Below are 25,787 nucleotides of genomic sequence, written 5' to 3'. Positions count from 1 at the left end.
AGAAAATGTCAGTATAGCAATGTAAAACTAAACATCATGCCAATGGTATATTACCATTGGTTAAGTTCTGGATGTTGTAAACATTCAAATACATACATAATGGAAAATATATGTGGATTCTAAATACTGTAAATTGTGTTGTTAAAAGTTCCTTGGGATTTTAATGTTTAGGGAGTCTTTCTGAATATATCACTCGTTCTGTCTAGTCCTTTGTTAAATAAGAATACTCTTATATACCATATACATGTATGCCTATATACCATACTATATTCAACATGAATGAGGTTGCAGAATCAGGTTCTTATTATTATAAATCAGGGGTCGGCAACGTTTGGCACGTGGCTCGCCAGGGTATGCACCCTAGCGGGCCAGGCCAGTTTATTTACCTGCTGACGCGACAGGTTCGGCCGATCGCGGCCCCCACTGGCCGCGGTTCGCCGTCCCGGGCCAATGGGGGCGGTGGGAAGCTGCGGCCAGCACATCCCTCACCCGCGCTGCTTCCCGCCGCCCCCATTGGTATAATTTATATATATATACACGTTAAATTCAGTACAACATTCACTGCACGGTTGCCCCTGCACTCTTCTCCACTAGCAGGTGTGGGAGAAGTTGGGGTCCTTTTACACCTCCTCTGGGTGTTAATGTTGTAGGAGGTACAATAGGGAATATGATTATATCATCCTGCTAAGAATATGACACAAGCAGTAAGCAAACTTCTAATACCTTCATGCCTTTCTGTACCTACTTAGTAGCCAAACACCATCTGGCCCTTAGTAAACCTGAACTAAATTTAATCTCTTTGGATTTGTCTGGATTAAGATAAAAGGTGCATTGCATTTTTAAAATGTGTTAAACATGTTCTAACTTACAGTTTTAAAACACTAATGTAGACAGAGTAAATTGTATTTTAATATGTGTTAGCTGACTGAGGTGAACCTTACGTTTTATGACGAGTGCAGGCAGTTAAAATGCATTTTGTCCTGTCTACACAATAAACATTCAAATATGTTAATTTAAAAGTGTCAGCTACCACATTTTTAAAATGTAATGCACCTTTTATCCTATTCGAGACATACCTTTAATATCCATCCATCACTAATTAGGTTATGGTTACACTCTTCCGATAGGGATTTACACAACTTTTAATCTCAATATCTCTTCTAAAATATTAATTAAGTTCCTAAAGTGGCCCAGTCCACAATTGTGAAATACTACTTGCAAGAAATGCCATAAACCCATCTTTTTTTGCACATCATCAAAGCAAATAAACGTATAGCATGTGCATGTTAAGTAGCTAATTATTTTTCAAAATGTCATGAATTATCTCTGGATCTATTTAGCTTTTGATGGTATCTGCTGCATACCATTTTATTCATAAAGAATATTTACAATTTAGCTTGCAGCCAAGGAAATAGTTAATTGACATGGAATTTTCTACTGAAATCCCACAGGTACCTTCACACAGGGTAAAAAAACTCCACATTGTCTTTGACCTTTTATCTGACTTCTGGTTCCAGCAAGTTGTAATGACAACTTCTATCATTCTCACAAGAAAAACTCAAATCTGAGATCTGTTCTGAGCAAATCAGAGCTAGATAGTTGAAATGCAAAACAAATAGTATTAGATTGAACTAGGATACTGTAGGTTAGTTGTATTTCCATTCCGTATAGCATATGTTGTAAATTAAGAGTTCAGTCAACGTTGAGGAATAAAATCAAAGTAATGCAATTTCACCTCACAGCCAAGAATCTTCCTATGCAAAAATTATCATACCTCACTTTTGCAACAAAGGTTGCATAACGGAAAGAAAAATTTCCTACAAGTTGTTCTAGTTTTATACATACTTTTTATTCTCAAAACAATACAGTAACTCTTCAGTGTATGAATGTCAAACTTAATGATCCCGCTAGATTTTGTAAACAAAGAAAAATAATTAATTACAGTTTCAATTAGGTTAATGAAAAACTTTCAGAGAAAAATGTTATTACACAGAAGTCTTCACTGTGTTGTGTTCAGCTGTTTGAAATGTGGCAAATATCTTAATAAAGGGGTCACCAAGAACATGGTTACCAGACATATAGACCCAAAAGGCTAGACTGTACAATCAGATGTATCCCAGAGGAAAAGGTGGGCTGTAAACTGTCCCAGCCCAGGAGTAGCGCAGAAGGTAATGCGTCTCAGACATCCCTCTGAGACTCAGCTCATCTTTGCACCTGCCTATCAAGGATGTGTTTGTACAGAAATCCATTTTTGTTCTAGAAAACAATAGTGTGTTTCTTTTTGCACCACTGTGTTACTTTCCTAGCAATATCTAGTAGAATTAACTCATTTTTCACAACTGATCACAAGTCATCTTCTCCTCATCTCAGGCTACATTGCTTTCCAAACAGCCAGCATTAATCTTTCTTATATATAAAGAATGGTATCCATTAGGGACTTGGTCATACCCTTCAAGACATGGGCACACATTTAGTAAAATGATGTGGTAGCAGACATTCCAAGATACATAGTGATGTACATCTGCATTGCAAAGGAAAACACTGAGGTTTACATGGGATGCGTGTGCCTTGCCAGACTAATTTTGATTATATTTTAAAATAATTCTAAGAGCTGATTTTAACTAAATTCTTAAATTGAATATATAAACCCTAAAACTATTACATTCACTTCTTTCAACTTGATCAAATCCCATTCAAATACCAGTTCAGGGTTGAATGTTCTCATTGGGTCCAAATCTCTGATGGTCCAAATCGACAAAGCAGACGATTTAAAGCAGAAGAGAATTTTGCCCTACAGTTTTGATTGTGTTGGAATAAATATATCTACAGAGATGTGTACAACACAAGTAGAAAAATATACAAGCACAAAACTCATTCAAAAACATTTCATCAGCTTAATCTTTTGACTTTACCAATAATTTAGTGTGGGTTCAATCCTGCTCCATTTAAGTCAGTGGGAATTTTGCTAAAGGAGTCAATGGAAACAGGAGCAGGATCTGTGTGACTAACATACAGATCAACTACTCTGTGTCTCAGTTTCTTCATCTGTCAAATGAGGACTACAATTCCTATAGATCATCATGCTTTGAGATTCTTACGTGAAAATTGCTATTATTTATTTGCATTGCAGTAGTACCTAGGAGGCCTAGTCATGGACCAAGACCCCCGTGTGCTTTGCAGTGTGCTAACACAGAACAAATGCACAGTACTATTATTAAGTGCAGCATCTGAAGACTCTATTCCAAGCTTTCTAGATGACAGAAATGCCCTTTTGTCTCTGCACTTCCTAAATAATTCAACACAATAATTAACACAAAACTGCCAACGGCTTCTATAGAAACTGCTGATTTTCATGCCTTGTGCATGTTGAACACACCATGGGTTCTACACTAATAATCATCAATCATCATTATCTCTAACATATGAAAGTGAGGGTACCTTTACAGTCCCCCCTCTTGCACTATTTGGGGCATTAATACATTTTAGTGTCAAGAGCATTTTCTTAAAGGAATAGTTTTCATCCACTAACTTCCATCCTTCTATATGAATGTGAAGTTTCATTTCTATAGCACCTAAATGGAATAAATGTGTGTCATAAAAAGTCTTTTCTCTCACACTAGCAAGATTGAAGAAATCTTTCGAGACACAGCCAAGTGGGTGTCCTAATCTGAGAAGAGGCCGCCTAGAGATAGCATATCTCAATTTATCTGTACAAAACCTTTTTCAAAGCAGACTATTCATCTCTTGAAAAGGCTGTAACAAATTCAAGAGAAGAAGAAAAATTCCAAGCCAGAAAATCTTGTAAAGGTCAGTCAACAAACTGAAAATATTATAAAGTAGATTCATTGTTCGCTGGTGGAGAAAGCTTGGTTTAATTACCTTTAAACTGAATTTCTGGGGCAGTAAAAAGATTGCATTATTATGCTGAAGTCTGACTGAGTGATGCAAGATCCAGCCTGATATTCTAAAAATTACAAATACATTTTCACTTTTGAACTTTTTTATTTATTCTTTTATATAGGTCACAAGTGATTAAATATACTATATTGTGTTTTTTTTCTAAATGCACTACATAAAGATCTTCCCCTTTGCTACCCATAATATTGGCCTTGGCCAAATGACTGGATTTCTAGAGATTTTTATAAATAAGAATCCTGAAGAAGCCATAAAACATTTAACTTAATTGTCTTCACAAATCTTGCTTGATTGCTTTAATAATGGTTTCCCTAGGTACCAGGGCTTCAGGTCCTTCATGCCATGTAAGAAACAAAGTTTATGTAACAATACAACATGTGTTTTGTCTTACTAAGAGAATACATCTTTCAGTTCATGCATGCATACATGACAGTTGTATTATGTATGGCTGCAATATCATCACACTTAAGGGGATACTATAAAAGGAATTTGCACCAATGTAATAGTTAAGAACTGTTTCTTTAGGCTACAAACAAAATACTGCAGTTATGATCATCAGACCTTCAAAAAGTAAAATTTATGCTAAATATACAGTTAAGAGATGAACCAAAATCTTCAGAAATAAAGCTTGGATCGTGTAAATCCTGAATACATAACCCCATTATCTAAATTTCAAGGTTGCCTGCCCACAAATCGAGATGTGTCTTGTATGTAACCGGGTGATTATTCAGGCAACTTATTCCACTAGGATCCTACATAGCAATAAATAGTAAGTCTGAAGATGGTCAATCCTAGTACAATATTTATATTCTGATTGATTTAGTTTATAATTATATGGTAAAAATGAGAAAGTCAGCCATTTTTCAGTAATCGTATGCTGTGACACTTGTGTATTTTCATGTCTGATTTTGTAAACAAGTAGTTTTTAAGTGAGGTGGAACTTGGGGATACGCAAGACAAATCAAACTCCTGAAAGGTATACAGCAGTCTGGAAAGGTTGAGAGCCACTGTGCTAAGTGGTACCTTACACAAGAAATAGTCCCATTGTTTTCAGCTCAATTGCTTAGGGATTGAGGCCTGGTCTACTGATAAAAGTTATACTATTACAACCTCTAATGCAGAAGTAGCTATATCAGTATAAAGGTGTTTATACCATAAATACTCATTCCCCTTCTGTACTGGGATAGCTATACCAAGTAAGGCATTGGTATTTATACCAATATAACTGCATCCACACTGGAGAGGGTTGTAGCAGCAGAGATGTGGGATGGCATTTTAGGAACAGTTTCTGAGACAAAGAAAGCGGAGGGACTCTGACAGGGGTCCATTCATGGCAGACAATATGGACCTATTCATTGAATTAATTGCAATTTATTTTCCATGTGTGCAACTGTGTTTCTGGTGCAGGATAACTAGCAAAGCACGGTGGGACCATGCCATCCTGCAGAACTGGGATGACTGGCAGTGGCTCTAGAATATCCACGTGAGGAAACAAACCTTTCTGGAACTGTGTGGGGAGCTTGCCCTGACCCTTCAGTACCAGGACACTTTACTGAGGAAGACCATACCAATGCAGGAGCAGATTGCCCTCTGCAAGCTGGCTACCCCAGACTGCTAAAGATCAATGGCTAATCAGTTTGGTGTGGGCAAGTCATCTGTGGTGGTTGTGATGGTGTAGGGTTGCCAGACAATTGTTACTGTGACATACCCACACGTGGTTGATATTAGAACTGTGCCAGAAATAATAGCCAGCTTTCAGAGAATGGGGTTCCCCAACTGCACCAGGGACATTGATGGCACACGTGCCCATAACTTGCCTTCCATGGGGAGCAAGAGACTATGTAAACCCCAAAGGGTACTTTTCCTAATTCTGCAAGCTTTGGTGGGCCAGAGAGATAGGTTCATAAACACCACTGTAAGTAGCAATAGCAAAGTGCATGGAACAAGTGTTTTCAGGAGATTTGGACATTACCTCCTGGGAGAAGCTGAGACCTTGTTTCTTCCTAATAATGTCATCAACAGGGTGTTGGTGCCTACTATTATTTTGGGTGACTTTGCATACCCGTGCCTGGTATTATTTTGGGGTACTCTGCATACCCACTCCTAACATGGCTCATGAAACCAGATCCTGACAACACAGCACCTGCTAGAAGTTTCTATTACATGCTTAGCAGTTCCGGGATGGTTGTGAAGTGTGCCTTTGGCGGGCATGGCATGATTTACAGAACATTTGGATGACACTATAGTCAATGCTGTCCATATGATTGTGATTTGCTGCGCTCTGCACAATATCTGCAAGAATGCAGGTGAACACTTTTGCATGGTGTGGATTGAAGACTTCACTGGTTTGCAGGCCAGGTACATGCAATCAGAAAGTACACCTGTCTTCTCTGGTTCTGTTTCTTGATATTCAAGGGAAGTAAGGTATTCTCTCTGTGCCCACATTTATGCACATCGGGGTGAAGTTAATGAAATCTGAGGCTGTCCTGTTGCCCTACATTTTGTGAATTGTTAATAAATGTTACTTCTGTTGCCAATTTTCCAATGTTTGTTACCCATGCATGCCTTTCTTTCTAGGTGCAGGAGAGGGGAGGGCACCATAATGCTGAGGGCCCTTCCCACCTCAGAGTCCCGCACACACCATGGCCTAAAAACTGTCAAGGCCATGGATACAAATTGCCTACAGTAAATTGTGTCCCACTGTTCCCTCTGTTATCTATTAACCATGCATGGATGGAAGGGCAAAAGGCAACTTTAATGTGAGGGGAGGCATTGTCATCCCAGAGTCCAGCACACACTACGAGTTCTCCTTGTGATTGATGATACCTCAATGTGCATTGTCTTTGTGAAGTGTTTCTCAAACTAGGGTCGCCACTTGTGTAGGGAAAGCCCCTGGTGGTCCGGGCCGGTTTGTTTTCCTGCCACGTCTGCAGGTGTGGCCAATCGCGGCTCCCACTGGCCGCGGTTTGCCGCTGCAGGCTAATGGGAGCTGCTGGAAGCGGCGTAGGCTGAGGGACTTACTGGCCACCGCTTCCAGCAGCTCCCATTGGCCTGCAGCAGCGAACTGTGACCAGTGGGAGCCACGATTGGCCAGACCTGCAGATGGGGCAGGTAAACAAACCGGCCCAGCCCGCCAGGGGCTTTCCCTACACAAGCAGCAACCCCAGTTTGAGAAACACCGGTCTTGTGGGTAGTGGATTGATGGGTTCTCCACCTAGAAAGTTAATGGGGATGGATCCAGGAGCCATACAAGGTTGCAAAGATGTCTGATGACAGGTGCGTTGGATGGAGCTGTATGTGTCATTTTGTCCGCTGTGATATTAAATCCATTAATTATTGTCACTTAGAACTCTCACTATGCTTTTCACAAATAAGCATAAGTCACAAAGGTCACATAAGTCACAGTTAATAAAAATAGAAACATTAAATGTAGAATATGGGGGAGAGGGGAAAACATATACAGCTGTGCATTACAGCCCCCAACACTAAAAATAACAAAATATTTATTAATCAGTTCTTCAGCAGAAATTTGAAGAGTGCAACTAGGGAACACAGGAAAAAGTAACATACAGTGAATGATTGTGCAATTAAGCTTAATTGCAAGGTAACCACACCTTGCCTTTAATCCTATACCAAAGGCCACAATATGAATCATTAGGGAATGCTTAGAAACTGCTCCCTCATTGTTTCTCATGTGCAGACATTCTCATTTCTGGCATTGGAAGTGTGAGGTATTCACAGAGTATGGTAAATAGCACCAGAAAGGTTTGGGAATATTGTAACTTGCTTTGGAAAGGAAGGGTGAAAAGCATCCTAAAAGACAATCACCAATGATCTATCTGACTTTTCTTCCAGGCAGGCACACTATAGGAAAACAAATATTTTTAAAGCATCAGCATGGAAAAAAAGAAGGGTTGTTTGAAGCAAGTGGTGAGATCTCGTCAGTTTATGCACTGGAGCTTTTTAGTGAATGGATAACAGAACTGTATTCACTGAGTGGAGCAGCCTAGTTAGCTACCAGCGTGATCCAAGAAAGTTCTCTTCCCAGAAATCTGCATGGAATTTCTGTTCCATGACAAGTTTTCTGACATCATGTTCCAGGAGTGGAATGAAATCAAGATGAAAACTGACCAATGTCTGCAGTCACAAGCATACCTTCACCACTGGCTAAATTAATTACCTCAACACCCTAACCCTGTCAAGAGGGAAAGCATGGTGAGTCAGAGCACAATGCATGAGCAATTATCTGTAAAGGCCTTTCATGGAGTTCAGAAAAGCAAAAATGGATGTGCAATGAACATACCATCACTTCTACATGAGACAAATACTGGCGAGCTAAAGAAGAATGCAATCTTAACAGGGCAAATGAGCAGCAACCAATGACAGCCACAAAGACATTTACTATTTTTTGCCACCTCACAGACTTATTAGCACTATTAAATAGAACAATACTGTGTTACCCAACGGGCACATCGGTACCATTAACAAGCAATGAACAAGCAGCAGTGTCTTAATGAACTTGTTAGCCAAGGTATACACCAAAAATATTATGTAGTCAATCCTGATATTTAAAAAAAAAGGATTACTGGAAAATTTGTTAACTCATGCATGCTATGGAGTGCACCATGTAATATTCTTTTAATGATTTAATTGTATACTAAATATTAAGCAAAGAATGTTAAGTTTACATAGCTGTGGTTACTTTCCCCCACACTTGGCATCCATCTTGGATATCTTGGAGGCATGGTGGGAGCTTAGTGGAAAGGGGTGGAGGGCAAACACTTGTGGAAAGGTTCCCTCTGGGGGTTAACCAGCTGCCACACATGATAAACAACAATATATATTTTTCCCTTTCTTGCTTGGCATCCATTTTGGATAACTCACCTAGCAATGGGAGTGCGGTGTGTTGTATGAAGGAAGGTACCATATGAGGGTCTGAAGTGCACCCCACCACCCAAGGTAAGCACACAATCCCCTAGCATAAAACACTCTCCTCCAGAACAATTATGTTATTTGTTATAACACAGAAATTCTGCTTTAATAAACCCAGGATGAAGTACATATCCATGATAATAAAATATATGATTGTTTGACTCTTACCAGGCTGTGAATCAGTATCCTATCCCTCCTCCATAGTCTGTTCAGACTCCATCTCCACAGTCTGGTCTGTCTCTCCTTCCCTGAAGAGGTACTGAGAGAATCTGTCAGGAACATCCTCACATCCATCCGGTGTGGCCTCCATGGTGGCATCAAGTTCTGTGGACAACTCCTGGGAATGCAAGTCCCCTGTACTGCCACCTGATGCCATGGCCACCTCCTTCCTCACAATAAGACCCTCATGGTTCAGGAGGATATTGTGACTGATGGTGGGACCCGTGCTAGGGGTGGTGCTAAGCACCCTGTGAAGTTCCCTGTAGGAGGGGCATGTGCATCCTTTGCCTTTTGATTCAGGGATTTGAGGTATTTAACCCTCTCTTTGCATTACACCACTGTTCAGTGAATTCCCTGCTCAGCTAGCAAATTGGAAATCTTCTAATAGAGATGACTGTTATGTGAGCTTATTATGGGGTGCACCACTCACTGCTGGTCTAGCACCTCCTCCTGGTTACTCTGGGGATAAGTTCTTGAGGTCGATGCCCCATTCCATGTCTTGCATGCCATTGTTATGTCTCTCTCACAGGTCTGCAGCTCCTCTCTCATTCCAAGAACTACACTGTCCTCTTCGTGACTCAGCCCTCTGGCTGGGTCACTCAGTGTTCCCCGCTTCTTTGATAGCAACAGTCCTTCTCCCTATCAGTCCTAGGCAGTCTTACCTCTCACTGCCCAATAGCTGGTAGGGGAACTCAGGTCCACCCTCAACTCCTGATTCCAGATTAGGAACCCTCAGCTCAGCAGTTCTGGGCTTTCCTATCTCACCCCTCACTGCTCCTTCCCTGGACTCCTTCCAACCACACCTGGTTACCTTCTTTATCTGGGAGTACCAGCCCCCAAAATCTCTTCCCGAGGAGGAGGAGGAGGAGGAGGAGTGGTGGTGGTGGTGGTGGCGGCGGCGGCGGCGGCGGCGGCTGCTGCTTGCCTTCCTGCAGTCTTTCCCAGCAGCCCTGTCTGTTCATCTCCTGGGCTTTATATGCCCTGCCTATTCCTGCCCAGCTGAGCTGACTTTAATCAACTTTGTGCTCTCTAACTACTCCTCCAGGTGCGGACTTGGCAGCTAATTGGCCCACCTGGGCACTTTAACCCCTTCTTCTCCTGTGTGGGGTGAACACCCCATAACATAGCTCCTTCCAAAATCATTTATCTGCATATAGGCATACCAGATGGACACCAGCACACCGATGATGTTCTCCAACCAACTTGTAGCATTCTGGAGGACAGAAATTGTTTTTTAAATGGCAGGAGTTAGGTGGAATGAGTTGTCCCAGCAATCCACTTGCACAAAAGAGGACGGTCCAATATTGTTCAAGGGAATGTGAACATTAGATAACTTCCAGTCCACAGAGAAAAGAAGGTGGTGACTAAGGAGTCTGAAAGGTAGGAACAGAATGAGGTGCCATCATGTCCCTGCAGCCCGCCGCTTCCCACATCTCCCATTGGCTGGAAACGGCAAACCGTGGCCACTGGGAGCTGTGGGGAGCCATGCCTCTGGACGGTCAACATCAGCAAAATGTCTTGCGGCCTGGAATCAGATTACCCTGATGGGCCACATGCAGCTTGAAGGCCTCTGGTTGCCCACCACTGACATAGAAGCAAGGGCAGTTCACAGCATCATCAGGGGCGGCTCCAGACACCAGCACAGCAAGCGTGTTCCTGGGGCGGGAAGCCACTGGGGGCGGCTTGTTGGTCACTGTGAGGGTAGCAGGCAGGCAGCTTTCGGCAGCTGCAGGAGGTCCGCTGGTCCCGCAGCAATTCGGCGGCGGGGACGCCGATGGCACGGCACCGGTGGACCTCCCGCAGGCATGCTGCTGAATCCGCGTGACCAGCAGACCGCAGCAGGCACGCCGCTGAAAGTCACCTGCCTGCCGTGCTTGGGGCGACAAAAAACATAGAGCCGCCCCAGGGCATCATTGCTACATTCACATCACAAAGTGGGCAGGTGGGCAGTTAGATGGTGACAGATGGTATTACCCATGCCCCAGACAGGCATGCTACCTTGCTTTCTACGCACCTCTAGACTCACATCTAATAGCTTTCAGCGAGGATGCTGGGGGTACGGGTAACAACCCATCGTTTGACACATGTAAAGCCACAAGTGTAGACACACCTTAAACTTTAACTCGACCAATGCAGTATATGTTAAATTACACACTTCTTTATTACACTGCACTTTTCAACTAGGTTAACTAAGACATTCTAATACCATATGTCTAAATCCTACTCTGGATGATGCCCAAGTGAGCTCCCCGTCTTAATCCCCCTCTCATGGAGGGCCAGGGGATCATTTACTGAATGGTCCTGTTTTCTCTCCCTGTTTGACAACTCCATTTCAGGAATTTCAATTGACAACATTATGCCTGTAACAGGGTGCTGGCTCGGAGAAACAAGCCAAGCCTCTGTTAGCCCTGTTCCAGAGGAAGAAGGGTATTAGTTGGGCTGGCTGAGGGGCCACGCCCTAATTACCAGAGTGGATCCACCTGCAGGCCTGGGTAGCCAGCCTGCCCTATAAAGCTGGCTAAGAAACAGGAAGCAGGAGGGAAACAGGAAAATGAGGAGTGTGGGCTCTAGATCCCTGCTGGCTGGGAAGTTAGTAGTCCCCCAGAGTGTTAGTCTCTATAAATAATAGGTGGTGGAAACAGACACAAACAATAAAGGATGCGGGTGCTGCACTTCAGTTGGTCTCTGACTGCATTTGTGGACGGGCCAGGAGCAGGCACTGCTACACTGCCAAATATGACAGTCTAGCTAAATGGAGTCAGACTCAATTCCTGGATAGTCAATGGGGGTTTGGCCCTGTATGTATATGATTTACAGCCTCTTTGGTTTCTACTTCTGTAGAGCCTCGGACACCACATACAGCTGTGGGGAGCTCATCACCACAGACCCTGCAAGTGCCAGATTTGATATCACTTCTAGCTATGTTTCCCTCTACCTCACCCACCATCCTCCATCTGTGAGCACTGGTGAGTAAAACACAACACGTACACATGAGAAAGCGGAAACATTTTAAATAGTTTGAGGAAGGTCCTTTGTTTAATAGTAAACTACTGCCTTTCTGTGTATGTCATCCTGACAGCCCTCTTATTGTTGTCTTCTGCAGTGAGACAGATAATATCACAGCGTGCCATGAAGTCAAGGGATCAAGGGGGCAACACAGAACTAAAAAAATGGGAGTCAGGTTATTGATTTCTTTAGAAATCAAATTTTTTTCTTTTATTGTGAAGATGAAATGATCAAGCTTCAGAGAACGGTCTCTCTCTCTCTCTCTCTCTCTCCCCACCCCCTCCACCCCGTTTTTAGACTCCAGTATATTGTGTTCTTTGGTAACTGTTAACAACAAAGTAAAAAGAAAAGCATTAAAATACATCTCACTAAAAATAAAATGGCAAAGGGTGGTTCTTTCAGGGAAGCACCTATACATAAATTGCTAGGAACTGTTTCCTTTTTGTGGTCTTTTTTGTTTTAAGGGAGCGTTAGCACATTCCTAACTATGAACAGCTGCAAAATAAGGCATTTTGTACAATACACACTTAGTGTGACGTTTCAGGGTTTTTTCATTATAGCCAACAGTTTGCAAATTAGGGAGAGAAGTTCCCTCCTACAAAATAAATCCTTGTGACTCCTTCTAGTCTTTGTCCCAACTCAGTTTAACTTAAATTGATTTTTTATCGAGATTACAAACTGTTTAGCTGTTTTGTGTTATTCTAAGTTTTCACATACTCGGGCAAATGCAGGTCCCATCTGTGACTGTGTAGGTAAAAGTCAAACTTCATGAGAAAATCTATTCTCTTTGTACAATATTCCCAAGCCTACCAGAAGCAGGAAGAACTAGAAATCTAACAGAAACCTTAGGATTGCAAAAAGGAAATAATTTAGGGGCACAGTCACGGATGTCCATGGCCATAGCTCTATTGAATTCAATGGAGTTACAGCATTGGAGGATCTGACCTTTAATGTTGTAAGAAAACTATTTATGATAACTCAGAATTCCTCAATTCCCTTCACAGCCCTTCAATCCCCAGAACAGCAGCACACTTTTTACTATATAGTGCTATAACTTACATTTTCAATGGCCCTTGATGAAAAAAAAATAGTTTTTCCTCATCTGACTTCTGAGTGTAAATTCAGCATGTTTCAAGTAGCTATAGAATTAATTTGGCATCGCATGGCTTCTCTGGTCTGTCAGATTCCCTCAGATAGAAACCCGATGGGAAGAGCAGAATTTTGCTTAAATCAAATCATCAACTTGATGGAGGCGCTCACCTCCTGCCACTCCGGTGTTTCCCATACTCAGCCCCAACCACCGTGCCAATAAAGGTCATTGGAGAGACACAGAAAGATAAAATCCCCCTTTTTTTGTGTTGTCAGAACTTTTGGTCTGAGAATAATAGATTATAAATATAGCTATGTCTAGTCCATGTGTTGATTTCCACATTTGTTCATGTTAATAAATAAGAAAACAGTTATATATCACACCAGTAAGAAGAGTAAAATGTATATCAGTGAACTACTGTGGTGGAGCCTACAGTCTGTATGAATTTACAGATAGCGGGGAAACTTGCAATCTACCTGACTCATCTCTGTATATATTTAAGGGGCTAATGAAGAAATCAATCCAAAATTCTACTTCACCAGTGGATAAGGGCAAAAAAGGAAAAATATTAAGGCTTGACAGAGAAGGTGATGTATTAAATGCATTAAAACTAACCCAAGCTCATGAAATCAAAGGTCTTAAGAGTTCATGCTGACTAAATCTGTAGTTGCCACAGCTGACAAAGGTTATCAAAAAAGTCTTCAAAGACTACATGGGAAGAAGGAAAATGTCATTATGGGCTTCACCTCTCACTCTTTGCTGTCAGTTGATTTATTGTATGGATGCATCAGCCATATTTTATGTTACACCAAATTATACAGCTGGTTCAAAGTTCTGTTTTACTTTAAGCAGATGACAATCCCATGTAGTACATCAATAAATATTTAATTTCCTAGAAGAATACTGACTCAGGTTTTTTTTTAAATAAGCATTGCCTTTTGATGTACATAAAACAAACATGTAGAATTTTTGGTATATCAGGAAAAAAGTCTTTCCCTTATACTGCTCTCGTGTGTGCTGATATAAATCAGGAATGACCCCAGTGGAGTCAATGGAATTGCACAGGTATAAATTTGATAAGAGTGATAACAAAATCAGGCTTTTCTCCCTATGTAAGGATAATGTTAAGAGTTAGGTCAGCTATAGAAAGTTCAATGTATTATTCAATATAACCATTAATAAATTAGCAGGAATTCCAATTAGGTATCACTATTTTTATTGAATTACAGTCTGCTTCTTGGACTCAACTTTTTAAAAATAAATAAATAAGTTATAAAAATCATTTAGGAACAGTTTGAGTGGCAAAACCCCACTCATCTGTCTTGATCAGGGAATATCGAAACAACCCATTCTGAGTCATCTACTATTTATTCTTAAAAGATAGTATGTTTATGTCATTCCTTAAATCAACATATAGTAACGTAGCTACATGACTAAGAATACATTGTACTTGTAGATTGTTTTCCATCTGTAGATGTCAACATTTCTTTATAAACAATCTTGAACTAAGCTGAACCCTCTTATGGGCTACACAATAATTGTAACCTTCATTTTACAGATGGAGAAACTAAAGCGCAGAGAGATTATACAATTTGTCAAAAGTTAATCTCTGTTTCAACTTACTTTCACTGGTCATGGGGGGCAAAGAGGAGAGTCTCAGGCAGCTGTCTTGAGTGCTGTCAGAGCTTCCATCACTACTCCTTGTGTGAACAGACTAATGGTCTTGTAAAGGAGGCACTGGGTTTCTTGGTTTGTTGCTCCTGGAGATTTGCCAGGTCATCTTGGTTGCAGTGATTTTACGCACAATATGACAGTGATTGCTGTCTAATTGACACATTGATTTTGCTCCAGCTCTGATGACTGGCTAACTTAATGCAACATTCCAACGTGTCTAATGAGAGGGAGACTATGAGAGAGGAACTGGGAGAGCATTAATATGGATAGCACACAAAGAAAGGCATAAGGAAAACCCTAAACCCCTGGGCTGGGGAAATTGAGATGTCCTGTTTTGTATACATTTTACAGCCCACTACAACAAGATAATGAGGATACAGATTAGGACTAATGCACACAAACCTCCTATAAAGTCATTCACTTGGAAGCCACTGGGCCAAATAGGGCCCGCTCTGCTGCATCCTTCGCAACCCTTGCATACTTCATCATGACCTAGATCATCCGGCAGTCTGCCACCAGGCCTCAGCCAGCCCTGATGATGATGCATAACACAGTAATTATAATGATTAAAGGAACCAAAAGAGAGAGACAGTACACTCATTTACTCAAAAAAACCAAACAGTGATTAGCTCCTTGTTGGTCCATTATTTCATGCCATTGTTATGTCTCCCTTTGGAGCATGCATGAAGTTCAATGGCAGGAGCTAGGCCCCTGTTTTTGGCTGGGAGCAGAGAAGTTCTAATAAAGGAGGACAAAGCTATATACAGTAGATTAAAAATGAACAGGGCCTACAGTTGGTGCAGATTCTGAGTAATTTATTGTGGCACTCATGAATGCCTAATCCTATAGGATAGCAGCCAATGGGGATATTCTCAGATGTTAAGAAATTCGTTAATTATAATTTTGTTCCATAATGGCCCAGAAAACAAGCATTATTTTTTGTGAAAAACTTAGATGTTACACAATTTGTTTTAGTTTCAAAATAGAATGAAAATGAGACCTTCTGCATTTATTTTATTTTAGTGAAAAAACATGAGGGAGACCCACCCCAGAAAGACATCCCCCAGAAAAACCCATTGGTCTTCCATATTGCAGCTAAGTGCCCTAATCACTAGACTATTCTGGAGTGGGTCCCCTCTGGAGCTGGGAACCTTCCCAACAAACATTTCAAAATTATAATTTTTTTCTGCATTTTCTAATTAAATCGCATGGTCAAAAAATTCCTGTAACCACCTCCAAACAACATATATTAAAAGTATCAGGTAAATCAGAAGACAAATGGAAAGCATGCAGATTTAAACCGTGTCTACTTGGCATGGCACTCAGTCCCCATCTAGAGGTGCTTAGGCCACCTAGAGATTGATAAGCCTGCTACAGCCTTGGCTAAAGGAGCAAAGTCTTTTAGCTAAGGCTGTATAGGCTTATGCATTAAGCTCCAAGTATCAGGTTTGAACCCTGCTGCAGACAACTCTCCCAGGGGTGTGGGCATTACATACGTGACCAAACAGAAGATTGAAATCTCTTATTTTCATACTCCTAACACCATAGCTGGTGTTATCGGACTGTGATGGGGCACATCTCCACCCCAGTTAGGAAAGGGTTTGGCACGCGGCTCGCCAGGGTAAGCACCCTAGCGGGCCGGGCCAGTTTATTTACCTGCTGACGCGGCAGGTTCGGCCGATCGCGGTCCCCACTGGCCGCAGTTCGCCGTCCCGGGCCAATGGGGGTGGCAGGAAGCGGCGTGGGCGAGGGATGTGCTGGCCGTGGTTTCCCTGACGCGATCAGCCGAAACTGCCGCGTCAGCAGGTAAATAAACTGGCCCGGCCCGCTAGGGTGCTTACCCTGGCAAGCTGCGTGCCAAACGTTGCTGACCCCTGGATTAAAGAATTCCTCTGGGCACAATCCGTCTCAACCTGATGCACGGATGAGGCTTATCAAGACTAGAGATGAGCAGGTCCTTAAAAGGGAGGATCCCTGCTTAGTGTAAGGTGGAAACCTAAAGCTCCCTGGGAAGCAGGAGCTGCTGACCAGAGAAATGTCTTGAAAGCCTTGGCCACCCAGACCCCCTCAGAAATGAGAGGTCCAGTCCCTTTCTCTTTTGTTCCCCGCCACCTCATTTGGATTCTCAAAGCCAAGGACTCTTTTTTGTGGGCTATGGAAGCCCACTGAGTTTTTTAAATTCACTTACATTCACTTCCTCATGCAAGGGAGCCAAGTAGCCCACACCTTAAACAGCACAGACAGAGTGCTGTCCCCCACTCTCTGAGACAGAAGTAGTGCTCACCCTGTCCCCAAAGGGCCACCAGAGAGAAAGGATATAAATGAAACCTTGTCTTACACCTGGCTATTTCAGTTACTTCTCCCTTACTGCTTTCTGTCACGCCAGCTGATATACCTGGGTTTTATGGCTGGGGAAATACTTCATTCCATGGAACATTGGGCTAATGAGCAGATAAAGCATTTTCTGCTAGCTTTAGCTTGGCTATGAAAAAGTCATACAAAAATATGTGTTATACACCTTGTTTTATTGATCTTCCTCTTAACATCCACAGTCATTTTTATATTAAACATTTTAAACATGCAGCCCTCTGGCTGGGGCTGTTAAGGTGTTAGCCCCGATGTGGGCAGAGACATTTTATACACTGGTTAAAAAAAAAAAGCAAATAAAGGGATAAATAAGAGTAAAATTCAAAGGGAAGTTAATTAGTCACAGTCAGTAAAGAAAGACAGGCTCACATTTTTAGTTATTCATTTTTAACACAATGATTTCACAGCTGTAGATATAGGTGATTGAGCAATGGAATTCTGAGCTCCCACCACAGTGTCTGGGAGCATCCAATCCACAGCTGCTACTGCAGTAGAAGCACAGGCCACAGTCCAGTGGACCTTCACTCTTCATGCTCCCACTTGCTCTGTAGAGCTCCCGTGCATAGGTCTTGCAGCTGTAGTCCTAGTATGTAATGGAAACAAGCCTCTGCCATTAGGCCAACAGGGTCTATCTCAGTACCCTAGTTGGCCAGTTTAAATGTGAAGGTTCCTGCTCTGGGGTGCAGCAGTACACCCAAGGCTTCCTCCCTGGGTGCTCTTCGCATGCCCTTTAAACCTCAGATCTCCAGCTGGGTCAATCTAGATCAGCTCCCTTCGGGGGGGGGGGGGCAAGAGGGGGAGAGATACAGTAATATTTCCACAGTCTCTTCCCTGGGTCTGTCTACACTCCCTTGGGGTGGGGCGGAACCAGGCCCACCACTACTCCAGGTCCCAGCCTAGGGACTCTCTAATTAGCAGCCACGTGCCACGTCCCTAACTGTATTTCCCTAGGCCATTTCCCCATAGCCTGTCTTAAGTGAGTCCTAGCAACCAGCCAGAATCTATCCCCTTGTTTCCTGGGTCCCTGCCAGCAACTTCCTGCCTTTGCCTTTGCAGCCAGCCAGGAGCACCTCTTGCTCCCCCAGTCCCCAGAAGCAGATTGTATTCACTCTGTCCCTGCATCTCCTTTTATATGAGCCAGCTGGACTCTGATTGGCTGCACCCTGCAGCTTCTCTGGTTGACTGCGTCCCCTACAGCCACTCTAGCCAACTTGGAGGAGCTCTCCACTGCTCCTTTCATGGGATGGATGTGGCAGGACCTTGAGGCCTCCAGCAGGGGACCTTTGGTTCTAGTCCACCCCATCACAATAACCATTGCCAAAAAAACTTAACAATAATCATACAGCTAAACGAACTTTATTATAAACACAGGCAATAAGCCTATAGAATCCCAATAGTCAGTGAACTAAAACCATCAGTGTAAGAATCCTAACAACAAGATTCAAAGGGAAATATACAGACATGTAACAAAACTCCTTTCCTTTAAATCAAAGCACTCTGTTAATCAGTCTCACTGAGTGACGTATGCATCTTTAGCACAAAGTCTCTCTCACAGCAGTATTCCTTACTCACACAAGTAATCACCTTAACTTCAATGGGACTGTTTGCATGAAAAAGGCATGCACGTTGCAGAAGAGTGTCTTTATTGCCAGTTGAATGCATTATTATTAATTATTATTATGTATATTATTTATATGTGTTGTTTATGGGAAATGTCTGCACTGTGTATGCCTTGTCTACTGCCACATATATTTAGTCATTGCTACCACGATTCATGCTGGGCTTTATGGGGTTCCTCATCCTGCATGTCTCTGAAATATAAAGATATTATATACAGTAACATATACACTGAAATATAAAGATATTATAACATCACTCTAATGCATAGTAAATAATATTTGTTTGTCAATGATCAGTTATTGTCTTTGTCCAGGGAGTTTTTATATGCAAAGTGTTTTTATATGCTAATGTTTTCTTCACTGATGCTATAGACACTGCTTTCTGTCTATGGCATACCTAAAGTAAAAGAATATTGGCTTCATTTATTTTGGATATTGTCATTTCCTCAGCAATTACATAACCTGCAGTTACCGACTTCTTCAGTGATCAATCTTTTTTTCCAGTTGAAAGATCATTCCTCCTTATCAAAAAGCAAATGTGTCAATGTGTGTGTTAGTTAAGAGTGAATGGATAATTGCTTCAATTTGCCTGGCAGTCTAATGATGTCATTTGCACAACTGGGAATAGCATGAACCCTGAAGGAATATTGTTAAGAAGAAATTAGTGGTATGAATCTCATTTTAAATACATCTCACACACATATCTGCTGCATGATCAAACCCATTCCCTAGAAAGTTTGCAGATCATTGTAATTTGGGTTTTGTGAACTCCTCCTTTTGAAACTATTTTTCAGCTTTCTGCAAGAATGGAAACAAGATATAGCACTTGTTCTAACACACGAAAGAGCTGGCAATGCCTCTAACGGCTCCATAGTGTCCGTGTAACATTTTTGATTGTTGAGTCCCTGTTGAGGGTTAATTAAGATTTGAAATGTTCTGTGTTTCATTTATTGCATAAATATGGGCTGAAGGCACGCACAGCTCCACTTCTGCCCACAGCTCTGTTCTGTCGCATACTTACACTGTTTCCAGGCCTCCTGGATAGTCACTCCCTTTGCAACCCTCTCTCACCCATCTTCACACTTTGATCTATGCTGCAAGTATCCCTGGTATGTGGAACTCTCTCCCTCTTCTTGGGTCCTGACACATGCTCCTGAGTTCCTTCACTTCCCACTGACATGATGGAAAGTGAGGTAACTTGGCATTTTCACACAAGGTGTTCAGTGCTTTGTAGAGTTATATCCCTTGCACATAACCGGCCTGATGTTCAACAATGAAAGTCAATGGGAGGTTTGACACTGACTTAATTGAAAGTAAGATCCAGCCTAAAATAACCAACTTTATTTCCTTTAAAACTCTCTTTTTTAAAACTACCTCTATAAAGCCTTTCAAGTATGATCTTGCTAAGACAACAACCCCCAATTCAAACTTGCACCGTCCCTTTTTTTATTGCATGTTTAATTTAATTGTTTGTGTCTGACTTAAGCTACAAGCTCCACAGGGTTGAAAACAATGTTACATTTTATAAACACAGTACGACACACCGCATTAGCACTCAAAACTTCTAAGCAGCCAGGGTTTTAGAGACAATTTTTGGCAGTGCAGTAGATACATAATAACTAAATTCTGCTATAGAAAAAGATTTCTGGACCCTGGTGAGTTGAAGGGAAGTTAAAAACATAGAGCTTGCTAAGAATGTTTTAACATATAAAATTGATGGCAATCCATGTAACAGCTCCATAATGTTTCTGTAAAATTTTTGGTTTTTCAAGATTTTTAAACTTCATTTTTTCATATTTATTGCTTTGCATTTTTGCTTCTTCCTTTCCTTTTTATGACACCTTCTGTTCACATAATTCCACAATGCAGGAACCATTTACAGCTGAAATTAACTGAGTCTTCTAATGTAGTGAAAACATGGTAGCAATTTCTCAACTAGCTGTAAGTAGTCAATGCATCTTCAAACTCATTTTCATTATTTTTAATATTGTAGGTATTTTAATAAGGGCTTTTAAAACACATGTGGCTTTTCCTGCTGTATATGAATTCTCTGTGAGAACCTTAAATGGAGTGATTGTTAGGCTACCCATATTTGGAAGTATCCAGTTTACTTCCAAACCATTTAGTACGTATTTCCTTGTTTGTTAGCCTTTTCCAATTTCTCCTTTAAAGATGGCTTGGAAACAAGCATCAAATGAGGCATCATTGAACAGCATAGTAAATCAGAGTGAAAACGTGGTGACCTGGAAGTTATGAAAGAAAACATACGCTGAGGAATTGTAGTCAGAAGAAATGAAATTATTCCCAAGATCACTGTACTTAAATTTTTGTTAGACTCATGCACTGCAGTGTTCCAACATTGTTGATTTGCTGCCAATACTACTTTATTGTCATTTCATCATCTGGAAGCCTGGCTGTTAAATAACAGATATTTATTATTACATAAGCAATATTTACTAAATAGTCCTTGGAGACTTTTCTAACATATCTTTGAAGTCTGTACTGTTTTTCAAAAATTTTGATCATATTGGCAGGGAGTGGGGCGAGGATGAGAAATTTCTGGTTTTAAAACTCCTACATTAACTAAACAGAACAAATTCTGCCTAGCAATTCATGCAAAGGATTGAAATAAGAATATGACAATATGAAACTTGTCTCCAAATATCCAGTTATTATTTTCTTTTTAAAATAATCATTCTGTGGGCTTGATCCAATTGAAGTCAATAGGATCAAAAGATTGCATAATCTAGTGTTTCCTGTGCTGAGCACTAGAAGAAATGTCCATCCTTTAAATTTATCAATACAAATAAAGGATTTTAGCATATATCTTTTTCTTGTATAAACAGACTTGGTTAAAACATTCTAGCTCTCTGCCACAGAGGGGAGATGCCTGACTTTCCATTCTAATTCAAATAATCATCTTAGCCTTTTTTAGAATAAACATGTCAAGAATTGTGGGCATGTTTCTTTTATTAAAAAGAACTAAAACCAAGTATTTTTTTGCACAGGAGGGGGGACTCAAGTAACTTTGGATGAGGAGTATCCTCTCTCGGGGACATGGTATCGGGAGCATAAGCAGGCTCAGGCTCTGAGAGATTTGCAATACTATATTTCTCCCATTTGTATGCTGTGACATGCAGAACAGTGTGGGGCTGGGTTACCATGCCCTGTACCCACGGGTGCCTTGCAATGCCTTGCTGTCATAGCCTCCAACCTGGACTAACAACCACCACCAGCATGCAGATCATTACCAGATGTGTTTGTGTAACTTCAGCCTATCAGTCACATCCTGACTCTCACCAGCCATAGTTATACTGCAGGGTGACCCCAATGCACTCTCAATCCTGGACTTTCCCCCAGAAGTGTATGTTTTGGACTGCCCAATCCTCTCCTAGACAGTCTGAATATATTAAGTCTGTTATTCCTTTAAGGGAATAATATACACTAGCCTGTTATCTTCAACAGAGTTCCCAGACACTTCGATTTAAACATGCTGTATTAGATAAAACAAAAACAAAAAATCCCACAAGTTTATTAACTACAAAGAGATAGATTTTAAGTGAATACACATAATGGGGCATAAAAGTCAGAAATGGCTAGAAAAGAAAGATAAAACACTTTCTAGTGACTAACTTAAGAAACTCTATTAAATTCAAGCAAAATTTCTCACCATATACTTCCAGCAAGATTACTGGTCAAAATGTCTGGGTCAGAACCTGCCCTCCCCGCAACTTCTCCAGGTCCAATGGCTATTTCCTTTGTCTGTTCAGGTGCAGAAAATGTGAAGGAGAGAGAGGGGAGTTCCTTGGGGTGTTTGGTCCTCTTTTTTTATACTTTCAGTCCCCCTCTCGAAAAACATTTCCAGCTGAGAACCAGGAGAGAAACAGTTTATGTGGAAGGATGTTCCCTACTGGGTTTTTCCCCCCAACTAATTTGAGATTTGTTTGTTTTTGCTTCCTACTTTATGACTCTGTTTACTGCTTAAAAGCAAATTAAGGCAAGCACACATTCCTTTGTTTGGGACAGACCTAGTAGCCAACTTCTGTCTAGGCAGAGCTGTGGGGTTTATAACATGTGTTAACAACATCATACAAAGGAATCTTATACATACAATGTTGCCACACATATTTTATCAGGATATTACTAATCATCAAGTTATGAGTTTCAATTGATACCTCACAAAGCATAGTGTGTAAGATGTGAATCCAGGAGTGTAACCTGTCACACATACCTAGTTCCATACTTTAAAAGATTTGGCAATATTTGATGGCCTATTGTAGTTCATGGGAACTAGTAACTCACCTAGGGTAGTATCCTTGCCTCTTTGAAGTTGACAAGAAAATTCTCATTGACTTCAGTGGGGCAGGGTTATACCCCTGCCTATTGCATTACATTTATCCATGACACTGAGCTCCCACAAATATATTAATTGAGGCTCCCTTGAAAATCTTAGTCCAAGGGATCTAGGCACCCAACTTCCATTCAAATTCAAAGGGAGCTAGGCACCTACACCCTTAGGCTCATTTGAAAATCATACAGTCTTAGAAATGTAGGGCTGGAAGGGACATTGAGAGGTCATCTAGTCCAGTGGTTTTCAAACTAGGGCTGCCGCTTGTTCAGGGAAAGCCCCTGGCAGGCCGGGAAGCCAGTGGGAGCCGCGATCGGCCGAACCTGCGGACATGGCAGGTAAACAAACCAGCCCGGCCGCCAGGGGCTTTCCCTGACAAGCAGCAGCCCTAGTTTGAGAGCCACTGATCTAGTCCATCTCCCTGTGCTGAGGCAGGACCAAGTATACCTAGACCATCCCTGACAGGTGTCTGTTTAACCCAGTGGTGGGCAACCTGCGGCCCATGGGCCACATGTGACCCATCAGGGTAATCTGATTGCAGGCTGCGAGACATTTTGCTAAGGTTGACCATCCACAGGCATGGCCCCCCACAGCCCCCAGTGGCCATGGTTCTCCGTTCCCAGCTAACGGGAGCTGCGGGAAGCGGCATCCAGCATGTCCCTGTGTCCCGCCACTTCCTGCAGCTCCCATTGGCCTGGAACAGCGAACCGTGGCCACTGGGAGCTGCAGGAGGCCGTGCCTGTGGACGGTCAACCTTAGCAAAATGTCTCGTGGCCCGCAATCAGATTATCCTTATGGGCCACAGGTTGCCCACCACAGGTCTAACCTATTCTTAAAATCCCCAGTGACAGGGATTCCACAACCTCCCTTGGAAGCCTATTCCAGTGCTTAACTATCCTTATAGCTAGAATTTTTTTCTCAATATCTAACCTAAATATCCCTTGCAAAAGATTAAGCCCACTACGTCTTGTCCTACCTTCACTGGACATGGAGAGCAATTGATCACCATCCTCTTTATAACAGCCCTTAACATAGCTGAAGATTCATCAAATCCCCACACAAACTTCTTTTCTCAAGACTAAACACATCCAGTTTTTTTAACCTTTCCTATGCAGATTTCTAGGAGGAAGTAATTCAGGTTATTTGAGGGGAATAGATAAACAATGACATGAATTTATCCCATTGGTGTAATTCCATTAGTAACAGCAACATCAAGTGAAACTTGTCTGGATAGTCAGTGGGGATAAATCAGAAGCTATTTCTCTGCTTTGTCCTTCATTATTTTCACCTATAGTTTTTGGAGTGGATCTGTGTATGGAACTGGGAAAGCATTTCTTCTCACTGGACAGTACAAGAGAACCTGGAGAAGGATGTGGAAGCTTTGTGGTTCAGAGAGCTGGCTAATAGGTCCAGCCATGGAAACACTCCACCTCAGACCTTTGCCCCTGAACAAGACATCAGCTCTCACATTCTCTGTCTCTGGAATCTTTGGAACTGTCAGGTTGAATTCCTTAAGTTTCCAGAGTGAACTCTGTCCTAGTTCTGATCAGCTTGGTTAGAGAAGACACCTAAATATGGGTGGCTCCTGGGAATTCATGGTACAGACAGACCTTCCTAGACTGTGAGGTATCTACTTTATTAAATGCTGAATAGCAAAAACTCCATAGGACAATTCATTACCTACTAATGTCCAAAGGAGAGGCACCAAACTGACTTTGAGGCATCTGTTTCCAGAATTACTCTAATGGGAAATTCTGGAAAGGAAAGGGTTTGCCCTCCAAAACAGCACATTCTACTATTTGGCATGGGCCCATTTAGGAATGAAGCAACCTTCTTACTGACTCCGAAAGCACCTCTGTAGAACTCCAATAGAGGCTGGTCATAGGAAAATAACATAGCACCAAACCCGGCAGTCTTGCTAAATGCCTCTGAGTGACTGACAAGGCTGACATCACCTCCTGACACATACTTTGGCTTCCCTTTGCAACAAGGGAATATTTAAGGTGAGGGATGAGGCATCCACTGTAAATGCCAGAGAGAGAGGGTTAGAATGTATGATTGTATATTTACCAGAAATCCCAAAGCCTTACTTACTTTACTGTCACTGAGATATGAAGCCTTAGGAGATTTACTGACTTTGCTGGAATCAAGATATCCTGTAAGTCAGCCGTGCAGAACTGTCATGAAAAGTTACCAGGTGAGGCACAAAATCTGCCCATCTACTCTTTACTATGAAGGTTGATGATTCTGGGATGGAGGAAGGGGTAATTAATGATTTTACTTACCCTTAAAAATTACCCTTTTCAAGTGAGTGGGCAAATAGCATTTTACAAGGTTGTTCAATGTAGATGGGCATTTTGAGTTAGGAGTAGGGCCAGCCAGAAAACAACATTTCCATGTCACAAAAAAAGTGAGATGCTGACATTTTTTTTCTGCACAGGAATGAAAACTAGAATTTTGAAAATGTTCATTAATAGTGAGAGAGAAACCATCCCACCCCAGAATAGCCAATAGCTCAGTGGTTATGTCGCTCATTTGGAGCAGGGACCAGGACCTGGGTTTTCCATATCCTAGGACAGTGTTTCCCAAACTTGGGACGCCGCTTGTGTAGGGAAAG

Source organism: Chrysemys picta, chromosome 14, assembly GCF_011386835.1.
Source record: "Chrysemys picta bellii isolate R12L10 chromosome 14, ASM1138683v2, whole genome shotgun sequence".
NCBI classification, from domain to species: Eukaryota; Metazoa; Chordata; order Testudines; family Emydidae; genus Chrysemys; species Chrysemys picta.
The sequence above is the reverse complement of the archived record's forward strand: the minus strand, read 5'-3'. Positions refer to the sequence as shown.